Source organism: Coenobita brevimanus, chromosome 68, assembly GCF_032717465.1.
Source record: "Coenobita brevimanus isolate Jiangsu-jjx chromosome 68, ASM3271746v2, whole genome shotgun sequence".
Lineage (NCBI taxonomy): Eukaryota > Metazoa > Arthropoda > Malacostraca > Decapoda > Coenobitidae > Coenobita > Coenobita brevimanus.
The window spans coordinates 16366704-16383572 of record NC_137021.1 but is presented as its reverse complement, the minus strand read 5'-3'; the positions used below and the strand labels follow the sequence as shown (position 1 = coordinate 16383572).

The 16869-nt window shown below is 42.4% G+C and overlaps 1 protein-coding gene and 1 non-coding gene across 2 annotated transcripts in view; both read right to left on the bottom strand.

Annotated features, from left to right (window-relative positions):
• LOC145405765 (uncharacterized) overlaps window positions 1-16869 on the bottom strand; it is a 2040591-nt gene that overhangs the window by 1376734 nt on the left and 646988 nt on the right. The gene's annotated exons all lie outside the window — the stretch shown is intronic.
• On the bottom strand, window positions 2429-2500 carry TRNAE-CUC (transfer RNA glutamic acid (anticodon CUC)). Its single transcript has one exon. It is a non-coding gene; the product is annotated as a tRNA-Glu (tRNA).

Here is a 16869-nt window from a genome sequence, read left to right as displayed (position 1 = left end):
AGGAGACAAAAATGTGGTAAAAGGCAGTAAAGGAGTAAAAGAAGAATGTGCAACGTACGGGGAAAATAAGAACATTAACTGTGATAGGAAACCATAAGAAAGGAAGACCAGAGAGTCTACAAAGAAGTAAAAGAAAAATTACAAGGATAAAAAGAAAAGAAAGGATGGAGAGATATGTGAGGAAGCCGTGAGAAGGGAGGGCTGGGAAGTCTGCAAAAGAGAGGTAGAAAAAGAGACAAGAAAATGGTAGGTAGAAGAAAAATAGGCATGTAATTCCCCTCTCTTAAACGACCTCCACTTTCATTCACCTCTACTGTACACACTGCCTTCCCCCTTCAATCATACCTCCAGTCACTTCTCCCACTCATTACTTTCCCTTCCCTTGACTCTCCCTCACCATCTTTCCCTACTACATCCAATGTTGTCCTGTTTATCTATTGTTTATTTTTTACTTCTTCATCTCCAGCCTTTATTTTCCCCCTCAACATACTCAGTTAGTTTGCATATCCTCTACATTTTATCTTTTTGCTCTTCATATTACATTCTTGTTTACATTTCCTCATTTTTCTCTCCTTACTCTTCTTCCTTCCTTCTATCATCTTATCCCCTTCTACTGTATATTCCTTCCCCAACTTCTCTTTTTATAGCTTGGTCTCCCCTTCTCCCATGTCTTCCTCTTTCATCTCTAACTTTATCTGTGAATTTTATTTCCTCTTTTAATTATTTCTTTGAACTCTACTTTGAAACCTTTCCCTCTCTTTCAGTATATCCTACCTATTTCGTATTATTCTGACTTCTTCATTTCCTCTCAAACTTCTACGTACTATCCTTGTCATATTCTTATTTCTTAACACTTTCAGTTTGCTTCCTCTTTCCTCTCCCTTGTTTTATTCACATATTTCCTCATATCTTTCAGTCTCTTTAATCTCTCTTTGCTCTCTACTTCTCCCTCGTCTCTCACCATATCATATGCCTCTTTCTGCTCACACGGTTCGCCCCTCTTCCTTTTGTCTTTCTCTCCTGGTGTCAGTCTTCTCTTTCTCACATCCCCTACCGCACCGATTCAGGGCTCTCTTTGGCCCACTTTCAAGCGAAGGGGCAGTCAGAGGTCGAGAAAGAGAGAGAGAGAGAGAGAGAGAGAGAGAGAAGAGGAGGGGGGGAGGGGAAGGGGAAGGAAAAAGGAGGGAAGGAAAGGGAAGGGGGAGGGGAAGGAGGAGGGGAAAAAGAGGAACGAGAGGTAGGGAAACAAAACGGGGAAAAGGGAGAAGGAACTGGAGGGGGGAAAAAGAGGGAGGCAGGAGAGAAAGAAAGAGGGGTAGAGGAACGGCAGAAGTAGGGGGGAAGGGGGATGGAGAAAGAAGAGGAAAAAAAGCGAGTAGAGGAAGGATAAGGGAAATTAAGAGAAGAGGATGAACAAAGAAAAAAATATAGAGGTGAAGAACAGGGAAATGGAAAGTGAAGGTAGTAAGGGAAAAAGGGAAGAAAGAGGGCAGGGGAAGGAGCTGGGATCGGGAAAAGGAATGATGGAGAGATAAAGGAATAGAAGGAGAGGGATGAGGAGAGGAGAGGGAGGAGGGGAGACGAAATTGGAGGGAAGGAAAGAGAAAGGGAAGAGGGAGAGAATGAGGGAGAGAAGAACGGAAGACGTATTGGGAGAAGGAAGAAGAATGGAGGAGAAGAGGAATGGGAGAAGGAGGGGTAGGGGGAGAAAGAAAGAGGGACTGATGTGCAAAGGAAGAAATATAGAAAGGAGAAGAGAAAGGAAATTGAAGGCGAAGGTAGTAGAGGAACAAGGGAAGCAGGAAGAGGAGAGAAGGGAGATGTTTGTTGTAGGATGGAAAGTGAAAATGAGGTTGCAAAGACAAGGTATGTGTTAATAAAATGGCTGCAGAAATAAATGCTAGAGAAGTTAGGTGAAATTTTGGAATAGGAAGCATATAGAAAATAAGACTGCAAAGAACGGTGAGTATGGATATGCAGGAGAGGAGTTGTCCAATAAAAATATATACTGTATATATACGTTGGTAACTAAAAATATATATACAAAAAAGGGAGACCAGCAGGTGGAAGTGAGAGTGTGTTGACCTTATCTGCTGCTGCCACTCCCCCACACGGCTCACACCAGAGCTACCCAGAGCCTCTCCCACTCGGCGCTCCAGCCTTGTTCCTATCTCCTGCTGTGTCTGTATACACTGTGTTGTGCATGCAGTATTCTCTTTGAATAGGCTGTTGTGTAGAACAGCAGCAAACTGCCAAGGTATGAGTCCCAGTACCGAAATTACTGATCATCATTATTAAAGTACTGTACCAGAGCCATTCTAGGCTGTACTCTGAGTTTGCTTAAATTATTCATATACATGTTCAGTAAATATAATACAAATGTAACATACTGCTCACTCATTTGCCGTACCAGTGAGCCTAAAACATATTCCCGTGCCGGGAATCGAACCCGGGCCTCGCGGGTGAGAGCCGCGTATCCTAGCCACTAGACCACACGGGAAGATAGTGGTTTAATATTCTCCTTTAGCAGCTCTACTTGCACCCATTATTGTAACGTTTATTCAATCACGTTATGTGCATTCAACTTCTTACTCGTGTATATTCATAGCTCTATCACTTTTTCATCTCCCCTCACCTTCCCTCCTGGGCGTCCTTCACTTTCCGCCGAAAATAACTGGAGTAAAAAGTAAGGCCAAGTTGCGACTCACTAACTTAGAGGCCGCCCCCAGAGACACCGCATCTCCATTACCACGCACTCTCGTGTTACTGATGCCTTGGTGGTAACTTAGGGACTTGAGTATTACACTTCCCCGTATGGCTTTCAAGAGATATGGATCAGCAAGTGCCCGGCAGCCTACAGGCCTACTAGTAAATGTGGCGGTGACAACCTTGGTAAAGTGAGAGTATGTTGGGGATGAAAAGATGTCAGAAAAGAGACAGAGAAGAGAATAGCGGGAATAGGATAGATAGATAGAAGGATGGAAGGAAAGCCTACAAAGGGGAGGGGAAAAATATCGTACTGAAAAGAGGAAGAAGTGTGAACAGAAAGGAAAAGGATGGAGAGGGAAGGAAAAATAAGGAAAAAAATGGAATACAGTGAAAGAAAAGGAAAGGGAAGAAAAATAAGGACATGTAAATGCTGAGAGAAATAGGGAAGACGAATTAAAACTAATTCGCACGAAAGATGTATGTCTGGTTAAGAAGAAGCGGGTAGATATGATGAGGAAAAAAAAGAAAGGCTATAAAGGCAGTGAGAAAAATGGGCGATACTGTATGACTGGGAGGACCAAATTACAATAAATAGCGGAAATGATGAATGGAAGACTCTGCATGGAAGAAGGAAGGCGTGAAAGAGAATCATGCAAGGAATAATTGGAAGAGGGAAGGGGAAGGGGAGAAAGAGGTCGAGGACGAACTAGGGAAAGTGTAAGGAGGGGAAAAAAAAAGTTAGAAGGAGGAAATAAGTGGAGGGGAAGGTGAGTAAGCCATAGGAGAAGAGGTGACGGTAGGGACGAAGTAGCGAGGGTGTCTGAGGGGGAAAATGAAAACTAAAAGACGATGTGTAGGATGGAAAGCAAAGACTGGGCAGCGGATAAGTTTGAGAGAATTTAAGAGAGATTAATGGGGAGGGAGGGAGGGAGGAGTGTGAGAGACGTGGGAAAAGAAGGGTGACAATGTGAAGAAGGGGATAAAACATGGGGTTATGAGGAGTTCAAACAGAAGGATATGAATGTAAGGAACGGTGTGAAGGAGATGAGTAGCGTGAAGGAGGAATGGAGAAGAGTGTGAAGGAAAAGCAGGCGAGGAGGAGGAGGAGGAGGCAGTTATCGAGCGACGAGTCAATTAGGCAACTAACGAGATTCAGGGACCTTTACCGCTCATCAGTAATTAACCACACGTCCACGGCTTCTACGGCGGACAGGCAGGAACCGACGGAGGAGGAGGGAGGACTAGATGCAAGGAATGATATGTAGATGGAGGGATTCGATGCAGGGATGGATGAATCAGGTAGAGAGACTGGATGCACTGACTCTAGGTATAGGATATAGGAATCGATAAATTTCAAGCTGAGAGAGAGGACGTGAACGCAGAGTTAGATACATAAAATTATACGGTAGGAGAGTTGGACTAAGTACAAGGGAAGGGAACGAAAACAGAGCTGGTTAAGATTGTAGTACTGGCGATAGAACTGGATAAATTATATGTAACGCGGCTAGGAAAATTCCGAGCACAGAGACTGGATGTAAGCATAGGTAAACTGTAAAGGGAGAGACCGGATGGAAAGCTGGTTAAGCTGTAGATTATGGGATTGGTTGTATTAAATGCAAGGGTAAATTGTTGATGTAATAAAATTATACATAAATGAGCTTAATATAGTTGGGTAAATAAATCAAACCGAATGCAGAAGCGAATGAATTATAAATGAAGAGTTTGAATCCAAGGATGAATCAATAACAGATATAGGTATTGGGTGCAGAGTTTAATAAATTATAGATGAAGGGACTGGATGCAAAATGGATAGCCGTCATTTTAAACAAACTAAATTAATGGCAATAGGAACACGTAGGAGACAAGGTTATAACTGCCGGTACGACCCAAGGAAAAACAAACGAGAATATAGGAAAAAAAAAATCTGGAACAGACAAACGACCATGGCGATGACAGATTAACCTTTTAAAGATGACAATAAAATAACTATTTGTTTTGTCATCGCGAAGGAGTTCTGACCAACTTCGGAGTGGTTTCTCGTCTTCTGAGAACTAAAGATCATGAAAGCAACGGCCAGGTAAGTGAATGACTAGTATGAAGTACACAGGAAAGGTGGAGGGCAGAGAAATAGCAATGTATTAATCCCTTCCCATCAATGTCTATATCCTATTCTAGTTATCTTCTGACGACGATATTCAGTTTTAAAAAGGCCTCTATCTAATGACTACTCTAGTACAATAGGAATATGAAGGCTGGAGAGAGGAGACAGAAAAGAACTTAGGAACAGCGACTTCTGCCAAGGCGAAGGAGGTACGTAAAAGATACATAATAGGAGAACACGCAAGGGGCAGTGAAATGATGATAGGAAAAGGAAAATATTTGTAAAAAATAAACACAGTAGAGAAGAGGAAACTGCGAAAGGGGAAAGTAGTTTGGAAAGCAAATGAATCAGAAATATCAGAAAGATACAAATTAGCAAAACACGTACGAACAGTTAAAGTGATATTAGGAAGAAGGAAAAAATTGAATTTAAAAAGTTAAGAACACTATACGAAAGGAAAACGACTGTGAGGGGAAAGAGAAAAAAGGAAAGAAAGAAGAAGAAGGAAAAATGGAATTACTTTGAAGAGCAAATTAAGGAAAAATGCGATTAGAGTGAAGACAAACTGAACAGAAGAAGAATAGGGTGATAGAAATTTAAGGAAAAATGCTATTAGTTTGAGTAGTCAACACAGGAAGGAGGTGGTGGTAGGAAATTAAGGAAAAATGCGATTACCACGAAGAGTAAGTGAACAATGAGGCGGGGGACTGGCAACGTAAATGAGGGCCGAAGGTCAAGGTATGAGGGTCGGGGAGAGGTCTGGGAACACAGATGAATTCGGGCAAGTGAGTACAGTTGCAACGCTTACGAGTAAACTGTTTTGAAGCAGTGAAGTAGTTTATTCAGGCGTGCACATGAGAAATCCTGTCATTCAAAGAGTAACAGTTCACTCCAGTGTTGTGCATGAATTTCGTTTTCCTTTTTTTTAAATCTTTCTTTTGTTAGTTCTAGACAATGTGATGAGGTGACCAGTTCAGCAGTCAGAGATCGGAAGCGCCAGCCTTACTGTAGTGTACGGCCACTTCTCGTGTAATTATCGTGGACTTAATAATAAGAACGCTTACACACAATCTACGTCGTGTTTGCTGTGCATCATAATTCATATTTTCTGTTACAGATAAGAAATCCTTGGAAAATGCTGGTAAGCCACTTAGTCTCTGATCCCAGAATCTGCTGTACTGGAGCTACACACTACCTTACTTCCTTACATATCATGAAGCTGTAATCTACCCATACCAGTGTTTTGGACCACTTTGGTTGCTGTTTCTACCGCAAGACATTTCATTTACAGACACTTTGCACAAAGGCATCTGACAGTAAAATGTTTAACCAAAATAAGTTGTACACATAATGGTTTAAATATTTCATATAGGGAAATATTGTAACAGCAACTCACAATATAATACCGGCAAGTTAAATTATCTACACGTCCACTGACCATCTCATAGTTCCTCTACATCACTGCGGAACGCAACGATGGATTTATATGGACAAAATGTACTGAACACAAAATTGCCGTCGAAAAGACTGAAACAAAACCAATAAAAAAAAATAACAATAAACTTTCTTATCTTTGGCCGAAAATAAAACATAGTTTTCATGTGAAGAATACCTTTCGTCCCGAACAAATGTCACTTTACAATGAACACATGGGTTACGGTACTGTTATATGGAGAAAGAACATATGATGAATATTGCTTAGCTAAATGAAACGGCCAGACTGGCATTAGAATCTACAGTAGATTTCAGTGATTAGACTACCTGACATCGCACTGCTCGCTTGAAATAAAGACTGCTAGCCTTCCGTGCATGTTAAATGATATATAAATAAATAATCGTTTTTTAATAAACATATTATTCAGAATTTCTGCCACTCAGCCTACAACTAAGTTTGTCTGGGGAACGAATGAGGTTGGTGAACAATGTTACATATCAAGTTACACAGAAACACGTACCTAGCGGTTTCAGCGAGGAATGAAGTAACCCCTTTACCACGATGACTTGTATTTCATAACTGCTAACACCAAACGCTATTACTGTGCTAAGGAGAATCCCTCGCAGTAAAAGGATTAAATTCTTATACTATGTTACTGTTACGCTAGACTCTTTTAATTCGTTTTGACAAGACTGTTCGTAGAAGAGGTTAGTAAGCAAAAAGTTCTTATTCTGTTCACAGAAGAAGAGTTTCACCGCATTAAAAAAGGAAAGAAATCCGTACATCACGCCCATTACTTCCCTAACCACGGTAGTTGAAAGAATGTTCTCCGAAATCCAATGCACAATGTGAAATGGCAGCCACTTTTCCATTGTTCGTGTTACAGCGCAACATTATCGGCATGGCAAACAATGCATTTGTAATATAAACAACAATGCGCTTTCCCGTATATTTACATCCACTCCCACAGAATTGTATTAGTACGACATAATCACGCTGACGATGCATACATTACACCGATAATCAGAGAATTTACGAGTTAAGTTGAACATGAGTGAATATCACTAGGTAAAGCAAGTCTGATTTAACCATTCTCTTATTTCACTTATGTTAACCTACTCACCTTTAACAATCTTCACACTAACTCAACCTTAGCCACCCTCAAGCCAACCAATCCCTTGGCCAACCCTCCCTTAGTCATCTTCATGCCAACCTATCCTTACCTTGCCTTAGCCAACTAACCTACTCCTTACCCATCCTTAAGCCAACCCACCCTTCCCCACGTTCATGGCCACCCACCCCCACTTACCTTTAGCCATCGTACCCTTATGCATCATTTTATCTACCTTTTCACTGGCTGATGTCTACCCAGTAAATTTTTATATATATTCCGGGTATCATTAGGATGATATATTTAGCTTATTAAAAAGCTAAACTATACCATTTTTCCAATTGAAAGCCACCTTATTCAAATTTTACTCGCCCTAAAAAATATATATATTCCTCTTCTGAGTAATTCAACATTTACTCGCACGTAGCCATCACAACTTTCCTCCCGTAAGGCACACTTTCTCACCTGCGAGTCACTTCAGGCGATTCATGCATCTGCCTCACATTTACTCTCCCTTACGCCATCCAGCCTTCATTTGAGCACAAAAAATCCACCACATCTTTACTACGAGCTAGAGAAAGTTCGCTAGCACGCACCATACTGGCACGAGAATGTTTGAGTCTGCCAAATCTCTTGTGAATTTCACTCAATGGAAACAGAAGACAAATATATTTTTACACTTAATTACTTCCTCGTAGAATATATATATATATATATATATATATATATATATATATATATATATATATATATATATATATATATATATATATATATATATATATATATATATATATATATATATATATATATATATATATATATATTACCCCCTTTTGCAATCATCGCAAGGAAGCACAATAGAGAGCAGGTTAAATTCAAACAGGAAAAAACAGAACAATTTTTGTTTAATACTTTGCTACCGGGAAGAAAAACACTTTAACAAGTGCTACTTACTTTAATGATCACCTTTTAAACCAATCCAAACGTATTCAACAGCTATCTCGCCCAGACTTACTCACCTACCAATTTATCATGTCTCACTCTCCTCCCCTTCCAGGCAAGGTATAACTTACCCTCAGGGCGTATCTCATCACTAGTAAGCCTCGCCTTAATTCAGCCTACCCTGACCCTCAAGCGATTTCACCCATATGGTGGCACCCAGACAATGTACACAGCCGGTCTAATGACACTAAGCCACCGTGAACTCTGACCTGCACCCTACTGAGGTCATTTGTACCCCTCGCGGTTGGTCTCCTCGCGCACCGTCACTGCACAGTAGATGAGAATGGTAGAAAAAGAGGTAGATAAAAAAGTTTGGTCAAAAATAAATCAGAAAATAAAGAGACGAGGAAGGCAAATGAGAGAATAATAGAGAATGTACAGGGAGAGTCAAAAGTCTGGAAACAGAGGACCAACGGTTTATTACTTTTTCGCGCCCTTACTTCCTCTCTCTCTCTCTCTCATCATCATCATCATCATCATCATCATCATCTGCACTTTCTTTCAAATTTTTTACTCACCGCGCATATTCAGAAGGTATCATAGACGAAGATGGGAGACATTACGAATAGAAATGGTTGATCAGGAAAGAAAGAATGCCGTAAAAGGGTCTGCTGTTAAACAAATAACTCGGCACTACAATTTGTACATTAAAAGGGCAGATGAAGAAGGTACATAATAATACAGTTGACAGGGGGTTGAAGAGGGTCGCCATATTATAGCTCAATCAGGAAAGTAAGCGACCGCACAAGTATGAATAATACAGGACTGATGGGTAAGCACACGGAGCTTGAAATGAAGATACGTTGACCAAACAGTGTTAAAGTGTGTCATACAGGCTAACTGTTACTGCGATGTCAGACCACAGACATTACATCCTCCCTAGTTCCACCCGATTTTACTGCGGAAAGAGAAAAGTCTACGGAGTCAAAATGTTAGGGCCTTTCTTTCGCACCTTTCAACTTGAATGGGAAGAGTTAGGTAACGGGTATTTTATTGACGTTAACCCGTGACGATTTTATTTTACAGAGAAAGTGCAAACACAGTCAGAAGAGCTATTAGAGAATGATCGTTAACACGGTAGAATGATGGGTTATGCAACCACCTGAACTGAAAGTAAATGAATCCTGATTCAGTGAAGGTAAGGTACTGTAAACACAGTAATTGTGTGCTTGTACATAATGACACAAGAACCACGGTTGATAATGACTGGCATGGTCACGTATTGGCCGGTGTATAAACAGAGTCTGATACTACTTACTTTCAGTGTTGAAATATAAAGCAATAGTGATAGGAAACGGAATGAGAAACCATGAACAATATGGAAAAATAGAGTGGGTGATATATATGTGGGAAAGCAGCTTACTCTGTCTCGGCGAGAGAGTGGTAAAAAAAAAATAATAATTTGGTGACAGCTGTTTGGAAGCATATTAACCGAGTTCAGTCAGGATGAATTCGTGGAACAAGCGTCCGGCATTACGGGTGGCCCATTTGTGACTGTGCCTATGGGGAGTCAGTGACAGGGTCTAGTGTAAATAGATAGCTAATGTTTTGTGTGTTAACCAAGTAAGGAAGATAAGTTGTTGCTCATCTCACATGATGCAGGTGGAGATGTTAAAAAAGATTTTAAAAACACTGAAGTTGACGACTGCTTACATCGAGCGGGTAAGTCGGTTTTACAAGCGCTGAAGATAATGTATTAGGCTCCTGTATAGCTAGACGGTAATTACAGAAGGGGAATTTATTTCCTGCAATAACATTTATAGAAAATTGATCAACAAAAATTAATCAGTACCGGTAAGCATTATAAATATAGTGCAAATGTCTCAATAGTTATCAATGCTTATGAATAACAGTTGGGCTAAGACTATAACAGAAACCTAGAATAATGTATCAACAAGTATGGCCCAGAATGCTTGTGAGTATATAAGTACCCAGTCTTGTAGGACGGCCTGGTATTAAAGGCAGACAGCTGCAGCCTGGATAATGGGTTACATGTTTTAACATCCGTACAGGGTTTATTGTATTTTCTGTCCTGGTTAGCCAGTGCATACCAGGAGTGGCTGATTGATTACTGAATGAAGCTCATGCCCCGAACAAAGATTAATGCCGTGCCTAAAGGGATGCTGAAACAATTTTTTTCTGCCTTTCTTTCTTTTCCTTTCTTTGTGTGTGTGTGTGTGTGTGTGTGTGTGTGTGTGTGTGTGTGTGTGTGTGTGTGTTCTGCTCTGGCCTAAACTATCCTCTTGCTTTGAACCAGTAATTCAGCTGCATATCAACAACACCTCTCCTCGATTACACGTCACCATTTGAACACATTTTATCTACATGCCAAGGATATTACTCTCGAGCCAGTATGGTGTTCTTATGATGAATATATTTGCTATGTAAGAGTGAATATAATTTTAAAGAAATATGAATCCTTATGCAATTCAGTGCAAGACTCAGGATATAAAGTTGCAGACCCTGTAAACCGCAGCCGACTGCCGCCATCGCTTTGTCATTGTAACTGTAAAAACAACAAAGAAAAACAAAAAACAATACACATATCGGTAACAATAAGTCCATATCTATCCCTGCCGGTTTTATAAACGAAAATAATAATAAAATAAAATAACGTAACTCGTCACCCACGAAAAAAAACGCAAGACAATACGCAATTAGGCCAAGAAAACGGGAACTATAAGAGAATGAAAAATGAATTGTCAAGTTTGCCTCCCTGCTCCCCGCCGCTCCTCCCCACCATCTTTGTCTGGGGCTAACAGGGGGGATCAAGGAAATTAGCTCGCCAGGGAGACAATGGAGGAGCAGGAGGACGAGGCATGGAGGGCGAGTGGAATGCGAGGAGGGCATGATGAGGAGGAGGGTATGAGAAAGAGGAGGAGGAGGAAGAAATCAGCTCAGTATGGACACGATGGAAGAGCATCGGGTGGAGGCCTGAGGAGGAGAGTGAAATGTAAGGAGGAAGACAGAACAGAGGCCGGGGTATGAGGAGAGACAGGGTAGGTTGACGGAAAAGATATGAATGTGGGAGCATGAGAAGAGGTAAAGGAGATAGGAAGAGGCATGTGTAGGAAAGTATGAAGGGGATGACAAGTTGAAGAGGAGGAAAGTGCCGGTGTGAGGAAGAGAAGGGTACGAAGGGGAATACAGAGGGTACAGAAAATTAGCTCAGCCGCGAGAAAATGGAGGAGGAGGAGAGGCCGGTCTGGAGGGCGAGCAGAAAATGGGAAGTGTATAAGGAGAAATAGGGATGAGGAGAACGTGGATATGTGGAGAACTTAAGTATGAGGAGAACATGGGTATAAGGAGAACAAGGGTATAAGGAGAAAGGGGATATGAGGAGAAAGGGGGTATGAGGAGAATGAGGGTATGAGGAGAATGCGGGTATGAGGAGAATGCGGGTATGAAGAGAAAGAGGGTATGAGGAGAAAGTGGGTATGAGGAGAACGAGGGTATGAGGAGAAAAAAGGTATGAGGAGAAAGTAGGTATGAGGAGAACGAGGGTATGGGGAGAAAGAGGGTACTAGGAGAAAGTAGGTATGAGGAGAACGAGGGTATGAGGAGGGGGTGGGTGGGTATGGGAAGGAAGAGGGTACGAATGGAGAATAAGCATCAGGGGGACATACGAAACTACTTCGGCCAGGGGACACTGGAAGAGAAGGCAGTGTGTTGGGGGAGTGGAATGGTATCAGATTGGTAGGATGGAAAGGAAAAGGATTTAAAGAAGAGTTATATAGTAGGATAAAGGCAGTAGGTCAGTTAGAAAGAAGAGGGATGAGGGCAGACAGACTGCACGAGAGGAGGGAGATCGCATGAAAGGAGGAACACAACATAAGGGGAAGGAGAAGGCATAAAGGGAAGAAGAAGGCATTAGGGTTGGAGGAGAGTATGCAGGAGCGACGAGAGAAAAAAGACATGAAGGAAGGAAGAGACCATAAAGAATCGAGAAGAGCAAGAAGAAAAAGAGGGCATAGGAAGACAGAAAGAGGTGGGCATGAGTATCGTAGAGGAAGAAAGCATTAGGGAAGGAACATTGGAGCGCAGTAACTAGCGTAGTGTTTCATGTAAAGCAAATATAAGCGTGGAAGAAATTGAAGATAAGGGAATGTGGCGCATTAGTAGAAGAAAAGGACAAGACTCGTTGTAAAACTGACTGGAATGAGAGTAAAAGGTGCATGGTGAAGAATCAGGGCATGGACTGAGGTCTGAGGGGTGGGGTGTTCAGTATCGTAAAAAAATTGGCGAGAGAAAATAGGAGGCGGACCCAGAACGCACAAACAAGTGGAAAATAAGACTACTTAGAAAAGGGAGGGAGAGTGAAACGTGAGGGAAGGGAGTGGGGTTCAGGGTGAGGTTGTGGCATGAGGGGTGGGGTTTATCACAGCTAGCTATGGTGCAGTTGAAAAGCCGTCGTTGTGGGAGAGACGAGGGAAGGAGGAACGGCTCACAAGAAATGAAAATCGGGAAAACAGCTTGGAAAACTGTAAAAGGTTGCAAAATAGAGAGCAAAAACTGGCTAACTGTAAAAGACTGAATCTCAGTCAAGAAAAGAGAAAGTACCGTATGAGAATCGGATATAACACCATGAAAGCAAAAACGGCAGTATCGTGTAAGGGAGAAGAATTAAGGCTGACGTAAAAGAGTCAAGAGGGGACATGGCGGCAGCTTCTACTAAAACTAAGAATAAAAAGCACTGAAGTGAAATTCACCATCCTCTGTAAACAAGACCTCTGTGAAAGACAAGCAGGATTTTAATCACACGAAATGCTTTGGATATCCGAGTTAAACTGAAAGATAAATCAGTATTGTTCAAGAGAAAACATCCATCCTCATCTGTGGGACTTATTTTTACCCTACAAATCAAAATACACATTGCGGTATACCGACACAGTAATAAACACATTTATCTTGTTGAGTAAACCAGGTCTGTGGCTGGGCAGACCCATCAGCCGCAGGCAAACAACCTCCCCCCTTCAAGACTATCCTGTGCAGTGAACCAATGCTCCCTTGTGGTTTACAGTGCCTTGCCACAGTGAGATGCGGGGAAAGTATGGAGGTTTGGGTCTTGGACTGACACCGTATTTACGTCTGTCCACCCAGTTAACAAGGACACCATAGTAGGCTCCACATCATCCTGTTATTTTGTTTTATGGTCACCATCCAGCACTGTAAATTCCATTAAACTACCACAAATAATCCCCGACAACCAATGAAATCTCAGGCTGTTTGCTTCCCTTCCCATTCTTATACGAAGGGGAGAAGGAAGAAACACGGTCCTTTAAAGTCCTGCTGTCCTCATATGAAGTGTCCTCTTGATCGAGTCCGGGTGTCCTCATATGAGTATCAGGGTAGCTTTATCTGGGAAATCCACATATGAGGGTTTTTATGACTGTGAACGGATTGTATCATACCCCCAATGTTTTCACCAGTGTTCGTATGTGTGCAGTGTACTTACCAAAAAAAAAAAAAAAAAAATCGAAATACCACAAAGAAAAAAATTATACCACACAAAATTGTGAATCTGTTGGAGCTAATAAATAAAATCATACACTGATCTCGCCAAATATCTGTCTATCTATCTATCTATCTATTGTCAGACGCCTTAATCCCTCATACGGGGTGGCCACAAACAAATCGCCTCCACGTCACCCTGTCCCCCGCCATTTCACTGCCCTACTCCCAATTCATACCCCCTTCTCTCATATACCTCTCCACTCCATCCCTCCATCTCATCCTTGGCCTTCCCCTCCCTCTCTCCCCCTCCACCTCACTCACATACACTCTCCTCGTCAGTCTCTCACTTTCCATCCTCTCCACATGGCCAAACCACCTCAGTGTGTTTCTCTTAATGCTTCCTATCACTTCCACATCCACAACACAACGCTCTTTCACATCCTCATATGTCAGTCTGTCTCTCCACGTGCCTCCACATGCTCCTTTCAAATAACTCATTTCCACAGCTCTCACTCTTGACTTGTGTCCCTCCAACACCGTCCAAGCTTCACTACCATACGTCAGAGATGGTATCACAATACTGTCATGTAACAGCTTTTTCACTTCCATGCTCACTTCCCTGTTTCATATCACTGCCTTCAAGAAACCAGCAACCTCTCTTCCTTGTTGTACCCTTTCAAGCACTTCGCCCCTCAAGCTTCCATCCTTACTCATCACACTACCCAAGTACTTAAACGTACTCACATTTTCCATTTTCTCATCATCCAACCTCACTGTACATTCATTGACTTCACCTCTCTCAAAGACCATAACTTTACTCTTCCCTACATTCACCTTTAAATTCCGTTTCTTACTCACTCTCGCAAACTCATCCGCCAAGCCTTGCAGCTCCCCTTCGTCTTCACTTAACAACACAGTATCATCTGCAAACAACAGTACAGGGAGTTTCCAAACACTGCCCTCTCTCATTAGGGCCACTCCAACATCCACTGCCCTACCTTGTATCTATTTTATAACCCCATCCTTATACAGATTGAATAACCATGGAGACATGACACATCCTTGTTTCAACCCAACCTTCAAATAGAAAAACTCACTCAGTTCATTATCCACACGCACTGCAGCCTTAGCACGCTCATACATACTCTTCATAGCATTTAACAACTTCCCATCTACACCATATTTTCTTAATACTGTACTTTCCACAATCCTTGTCTATCCACCCTGTCATATGCTTTCTCCAAATCCATGAAGGCCGCATACAACTCCTTTCCTTTCTCTAAACACCTTTCCACTAAAGATCTAAGAACGAATATCTGATCTACACAACCTTTTCCCTTCCTAAAGCCTCCCTGTTCTTCTTCAACTAATTCCTCTGTTATTTCCCTAACTTTGTCAATAAGTATCCTACCGTATTCTTTTCCTATTACACTAGGAAGACCAAATATATCTCAAACATTACAGGAATGGGCGACGTGTTCTGAGAAGGTGAAGTCAGCTGCAGCATGCATAGATAAAAATAAGCCTAGATGCCGCATGACACTATTTTTTTTTTTTTTTTTTACGTGTCCGACTCTGGGCTAAGGCTTCAGGGCCTATTTCTCGGGGGCAGTGGTCTATCTCAAGCCCAGTAGTCCTACACCTCCAAATGTTACCACTTCGGCGCTAACACCCACCTTTCATATTGAATTCATGCTAGGGCTGTCTCATACAGGGCTGGTGTACTGGTATTAGCGGGGGTATTTTTACATGTCGGCGGATCATCTGGTAGATCAGGAAAGTCTGCATTTAGGAAATTCAAATCCTTAAACTGTTCCCTGCCCCAGCCGAGATTCGATCCTAGGTCCATTAGCACTGCAGGCCGCCTCTCTACCGATTCAGCCACGCCTCCCCCAGATGCGCCTGCGCGGCCGCCATCTCGGAACGGTCAAGGCAGACGATGTCGTGTTCCTGACAATGAGCAAAGTTTACTATTTATCTAGATGTGCAGCAGCACTGTGCTGCTTCTGGGTGTAGCAAGGGTCGGAATACATCTATGGAGGCACCGATAGCACGAGAGACTCAACTATCTGGTTATGCTAGCGTCCCTCAGGTACTTCCTTATCCCCAGGAAGGAGGATGTTGAGTTGCAGAAGGGGGAAGTTTAAGTCTGCAGTCCACCGAGTTCACGTTTCAGATGAACCAGGAACCACAACCATTACCACCACAACAACAGCCACCACCATAATAACCGCCACCACAACAACCACCTCCACATCCACCACAACAACCACCACCACCACATCCACCACCATAACCACTACCATCACCACAACAGCAACAACAACCACAACCACCACCACAACAACAATCACCACCACAACAACCACCACTATCACAACAACCACCACCATCACAATCACCACCACAGCAACCACCACCATCACAACAATAACCACCACCACAACAAATACCATAACAACCACCACCATCACAACAACTATCACCACAACAACCACCACCACAACAATCACTACCACTACAACAATTACCACCACCACCATCACCACAACCACCACAACAACAACAACCATCACAACTGCAACAACCACCAATACAACCACTACCACCACCACCACCACCACAATAACAACAACAACAACAACAACAACAACCTCCACCACAAGAACAACAAACACCACCACCACCAACACAACAGCAACAACCACAACTACTACCACAACAACAACCACATCAACCATCACCGCAACAACCACCACCACCACTACAAATGCCACAACAACCGCCACCATAACAACAACCACCACAACAACCACCACCACCACTACCACCACCACAACAGCCACCATAATAACCACTATCACAACCACCATCACCACCACAACAACCACCACCACCACCACCACTAGAACAATCACCGCCACCACCATCACAACAGAAACAGCGACAACTACCACCACAGCAACAACCACCACCACTACAACAGCAACAACAGCCCCAGTAACCACCACCACAACAACAACTATCATCACAACCACCACCACAACAACAACA